This window comes from Arachis stenosperma, chromosome 10, assembly GCF_014773155.1.
Source record: "Arachis stenosperma cultivar V10309 chromosome 10, arast.V10309.gnm1.PFL2, whole genome shotgun sequence".
Taxonomy (NCBI): Eukaryota; Viridiplantae; Streptophyta; class Magnoliopsida; order Fabales; family Fabaceae; genus Arachis; species Arachis stenosperma.
Window position 1 is genome coordinate 5,817,715 of NC_080386.1, and position 6,821 is coordinate 5,824,535.

Consider the following 6,821-nt stretch of genomic DNA (forward strand, 5'->3'; position numbering starts at 1 on the left):
TAAAAACATATAAAAAAAATATAAAAAAATTAAATATATATAAAAAATAACATTATAATTTAATGTCATGTTCTTTTTAGTAATTATTTATCTAAAAGTGATTTTAACTAATATTATCCAAACAATATTTATTTTATCATAATCAATTTTACTATAAAATTACCAAACATAAATCATGTTCACACAAACTTACTTCTATCCAAAATCAATTTTATAAAATCACTTTTATTCAAACTCCAATTTAACCAACCACAATCTAAACACACATAGGTCTTCCACTTTTGTCGTATTCAAATTAATATTTATAGATTATGTATGTATATATAGTCTTTCAAAAGAACATATACTGTTTTTAATATGAACAATCATTTTCTATTCTAAAACAGTACTAAATAAGGATTCAGTAATGATGTACGAGACAACTGAGTGTTGTGTAATGTCATAAAAAGTGCTAAAAACCAGCCATAAATAAATTTAAAAAACATTCGATTAAAAAACATGAATTGTTCATAATATATATAATAGTATTGAGGAGATTGACCTAATCACACTAATATCCATCAAAATTAATTTTTTAAGAATTAATGATAAAGAATTTGAACAGAAGTGTTTTTCGCTTTAATTTGTTTAGTCTATTATTGGTGGGAAGTACATGATGAACCATGCATATAATTAAAGAGAGAGTAGTGGCTTAACAAAAAAATATATATATATTATTTGTTAAAGGTAAAGCTAACACACACCACATGAGATTAGATTAGGAGAAGGGGATTATAATTAAAAAAGTAGTTAGTAGAGATAACCCATGAAGATTCATGCACCAGTCTTTGATTCTTAATAAATTAAAGTCACAATCACATCATTAATAAGAAAGTAATGAGGATAGATTATTATTAAACAAAAACAACAAATGAAGCGGTATAATTGAAAGCTAGAAATTAAATACCACTTTGGTTTTGAATGAAAAGAATGAGTAATGGTAATTCACGTGCGAGTTGGGGGAACGAAGATTGAAGAAGCCAACCAGTTCGTTTTATGAATCAGTGATTCCATTTTGGCGCTAGCCATAATAAACCCAAACATCACACGCAATCCCATCTCTTTCTGTTTTTATTCGAAATTAATATTTAAAAATTATTAAATAATATAATAAATTTAGTTAAATTTTTTTTTAATAATTTTTAATTATTAACTTCACATAAATTATATATAAAAAAATTTGATAAAAAAATTAACCAAAAATAATTATAACGTATCTTATTTAATATTTATTAATTATTAATAATTAATAAATATTAAATAAAATAAGTTCTGACTATTTTTTTGTCTTTCTAACATTATCGAATTATATGTGAATTTTCACTATGTTCTTTTTTAGTCCATAATGATTATTTGGACTAAATATAAACCAGTCTTTTAAAATTTAAACATTTTTAATTAATCTCAAACTATTTTAAGTAATTAGTTTAAACAATTTTAATTATTAGTCTAAAGACTTCCGGATAAATACACTAGCAAGTCACCATTTACAAGGACCGCAAATTTAGACAAATTATTTCAATAATTGAAAATTTTCAATTGTGAAAGACCACTTTATCTTTTAGACAAATAGTCAGAAATTGAAAAAAATATTTACTCTAATTTTTATTAATAAGTTTTTTTTAATACATACTCTAAGAATACATTTTAAATAAATAAATTTTTTATTTTTATTTTTAAATTTTATGATTTTAGAAATAACATGTATATTTGATTTCTTTTAAACTTTTTTAAGAATTTAAAAACTGAATTAGAATTATTACTCCTTTAACATCAGTATATTATGAAATTTTAAAACTTGTGGATGCATAAATTAAAATGATAATCGAACCATTAAAAAAGGATGGGCTTATAATTATATTGTTGTATATTTGTTAGGATTGGTTCTGAATATTACTATTTGCCCTAAATGGAGCAGTAATTAAACAACTCCTCTATCATTGAAGATTCATTGAATACCAACACACGCAATATATATGGCAGGTACCACCACTCAATACTATACTATACTACTATATATATTCACTGCTAACACACATTATTCATTATTTAATTAACGTCACCTTTCCATATTGTTAGTTACTTTGGTTGGTACTTGTTTTGCAACCATTAAACGAATTTGTTGTGTATTATTGAATTCAACCACATGAATCTCATAAATAATAATCAATAACCATGGGTTACATACTTACGTGTATCCATGCATGTATATAAGTATTCAATTAATAAACAGTTATTGGAAAATATGTGTTCCAATAATTTAATTAATAAGCAGCAATATTGACAGCTGTATTATCATTTTTTTATTGTGCATAACAATAATTTTTGAGAGTTACTAAGATAAATACGTTTAAAATATTTTTTTAAGATATTTTTTAATAATTAAAATTTATTATATATAATCAATTAAATCGTATTATTTTTGTCAAAATTAGGTAAATAAATTAATTTGACCGAAAAAATAGTGAATTAAATCTTAAATTGGTCTAAATTAATATTTTTTATAGAAAATTACTATAATACTCTTATTATAAAGAATGACTAAAATTCTAATATTATATATATTAATTTTAAAATCTTAAATTTTAACTCTTTTCTTCTCTGCTGTCATATCATAGGATTAGGATTTAGAATTTTCAAAATTAATATATATAATAGAAGTATTTTAGTTATTTTTCGTAATAGAGATATTATAGTCATTTTTTATAAAAAATATTAATTTAAACTAATTCAAAATTTAATTTATTAATTTTTCGGCTAAACTGATTTGTATGGTCTAATTTTAATAAAGATAACACAGTTTAATTAGTTATATATGATAAATTTTAATTATTAAAAAATATTTAAAAAAACGATATTTTTATCTGAATAGTTCTTATAATTTTTTTATAAAAAAGATATTTGTAAATATATATATATATATATATATATGTGTGTGTGTGTGCGGGCGCGCACATAATGCTATTGTTTAAGCAGTATTATAAATAATAAGAACTTTGATTATAGTGAAATATTGTGAATTTTGTGGAAGATATATAAAAAGGAAGGGGAAGAAGTCCAAAATGGGCAGAGGCGTAATTTTGTCCGAGAATTAATGAGTTTTGTTTGGATTATGTGACGATAAACAACTTTTGTTACGATGGAACTCACGGAGAGCATCACTGTATGTGTGGATAATTTTCAACCTAACAATATTATGGCGATTAAGACATGTTTCGTTTTTTAGTATGTCAATTATAAGCCATCTTCATTGGGTAATTTTGGATTAGGACTTTTATTTAATTTGGGGAATAATTTATAGCTCACAGGGAAAGATTAGAGGACGTGAAAAATATGCATATTTACACCAACGTCATATCCAAACAAATTAAGTAAAGAGGTTCATTGCATATGCATGATTAATAAATAATAGAATAATTATAAAAATTTAATTTTTAATTAATTAATATTTGTTAATTTATTTTATTGTAACTTTTTTTTGAGAATTTAAAATTTAAAATAAAAAATAATATTAAAATATTAATTAATATTAAATAAATTAAATATTATTGAAAGAATTATATTTTATATATATTGTCCACCAATATTTAAATAATTTTAATTATTAATTTTAATTATAAAAAATATATATAATATATATTAATTAAAATTAACTGTCAAGATTATTGAAACACTAATGTATCATATACATTTAAAAACTTTTTAATATTATTTTCCATTTCCAAATCATGAGTTTTGTGGATTGTGAAGTAAGTTAAGTCTAATGTAGATGCATGAAGCCTAGAAAGTAGAGACTATAGAGTGATAAAAATTTTACATTCACGGGAGAGAATATATAGCTACCTACTAAAAATTAAATGAATATAATGTTCATGTTTGGTGGTCGTCAACCAACGCCTTATTATCCTTTAAGTAGAGTCAAAATCTATACATGCACAACCAAAAAGGGTTCAATAATGTAATTGTTGCAATAAGAATGAAATAGATGATCATGAATAGCTCATCTTTTCTATATTAAAATATTATGTTATCAAAGTTTTTATATTTAGTGATAGTGAAAAAAGAAATCTCTATGTATATATAAATAGACACACATATCTGAAACAATACATAAGTAATAAAATAAATATTTCTTTTTCTCTTTTTTTTTTATATTATAATATAATTTTTTTCTCTTTTTGTAGTTTTAAGTTATAATAATTATAATATTAGTAAATATATTAATCATCTCTATTATATTGACATAATAATTGTAGTAAATATTGTTATCTAATTATACTTCTTTATTTTATATCTATTACCTCTTATTTATTTATTTTACAATACGTTATCATCACGAGACTCTGATCAAATTTTAGGAAGACTGAGGTAACAAATTTTCATTATGTCGAAGCTCTCTCATCTTGAATTTAATACTCTTGATATATCTTGAAACAATTATTTATCAATGATATTAGATGCTGAAATCCATCTTGATTCAATGGATCTTGGAGATACCATTAAGGCTAAAAATAATGCATTTCAGAAGGATAAAGCCAAAGTCGTGATTTTCCTTCGTTGTCATCTTGACGAAGGATTGAAAAATGAATATCTCACATTAAAAGATCCTGCAGATCTGTGGAAAGACCTTGAAAAAAGGTATAATCATCAAAAGACGGTGATATTTCCTCAAACCCGATATGAATGGACCCACTTGCGTCTACAGAATTTTAAGTCTATAAATGAATATAATTCAGCAATGTTTCGAATCACCTCACGAATGAAATGATGTGAAAAAAAGATATCTGATAATGATATGTTAGCGAAAACTTTCTCAACCTTCTATGCCTCGAATGTGCTCCTGCAACAGCAGTATCGAGAAAAAGGATTTAAAAAATATTCTGAATTAATTTCTTGCCTTTTTGTTGCTGAACGCAACAATGAGTTGCTCTTAAAAAATCATGAAGCACGCCCAGCTGGCGCCGCCCCATTTTCTGAAGCAAATGCGACAAATCATTACCCCAAAAGAGGTAAATGGAAATGTTTTAGTAACAAGAAAAATTATGGAAGGAAAAGGAATTATGTTCACAAAGGATCTCACCAGAAGTGGGATAAAGAAAGGAATAATGGGCAAAATAAATCAACAGAGGATAAATATTTCCATTGTGGTGGAAAGGGCCATCGGTCACGTACTTGTCGTACCCCAAGGCACCTAATCGATATTTATCAAGCATCTTTAAAAAAGGACGACAAAGAAAAAAAGTCAAATTTTGTTTCAAATAATGCTGAAAATTCCATCACTCCTTATGAATATCTGAATTCTTTGAGGATCCTGAAGGAAATATTGGTCATTTGATCAATGATGGAATAGTTTAATATGTAAGATTGTTAAGTATTTATGTAAATAAATAATGTAAAGAACTTCTTATTAAGTTTTATTTTCTATACATTTGAATTTCAAGTACGATGTATATAAATAATGTTTAATAAAATATTTATAAATTTCAAAATTACTAAATGTGCTATGATAATAATAATAAAATGTTTGGTATATACTATACTTCTTAGAAAAATATTTTCAATCAAGGAAATAATTTTATTGCGTAAATATTTATACTCATTTTATTATTATTTGTCTTTGAAGAGAATGGCAAGGACATATAGTGAAGATGTATGCCTTGCAGATAGTGCAAGTTCGTACACCATTCTTAAAAGCGATATATATTTTACCCATCTTGTGCTAAAAGAAGAATATGTTAATACTATCATTGGTTCAGGCAATGTGATAGAAGGCTCTGGAAGAACTATAATTTTATTTTTCAGAGGAACAAAATTCATAATAAATAATACACTATTGTCTACGAAGTCTCTAAGAAACTTGTTGAGTTTCAAAGATATTCGCCAAAATGGATATCATATTGAGACAATGAATGAGAGAAATCATGAGTACTTATGCATCACAACTAATGATTTAAATAAAAAAGTTATATTAGAAAAGTTACCCTCACTTTCATCTGAGTTATAATATACCAAAATTAGTGCAATTGAATAACATGCCATTGTAAACAAAAAGTTTACTAACCCAAATGAATTCATAACTTGGCATGATAGATTGGGTCATCTGGGAACAACCATGATACGGAGAATTATTGAAAACTCTCATGGACATTCACTAAAGAACCAGAAGATTCTTAAATCTAGTGAATTTTTTTGTGTTGTATGTTCTCAAGGGAAGTTAATTTTAAGGCTATCACCAGTAAAGATTGGATTTGAGTCCCCTGAATTCCTAGAAAGGATTCAAGGCAATATACGTGGACCTATTCATCCAACATGTGGATCTTTTAGATATTTTATAGCCCTAATAGACGCATCTTCGAGATGGTCACATGTGTACTTATTGTCTTCTCGCAACCTGGCATTTGTGAGATTATTGGCTCAAATTATTCGATTAAAAGCACAGTTTCTAAAAAATCCAATCAAAGCAATTCGTATTGATAATGCTGGTGAATTTACTTTCCAAGCATTTGATGCTTATAGTATGGCTAATGGAATAAGAGTTGAACATCTAGTAGCTCATGTTCACACACAAAATGGGTTAGCAGATTCACTTATTAAACGCCTCCAATTAATTGCTAGACCCTTACTTATGAGAACAAATCTCCCAACCTCGGTTTGAGGGCATGCTATTTTACATATCGCAGCACTTATTCGTTTGAGGCCAACGAGACACCATCAGTTCTCTCCTATGCAATTAGCTTTTGGCTAGCAGCCAAATGTTTCTCATTTAAGAATATTTGGGTGCA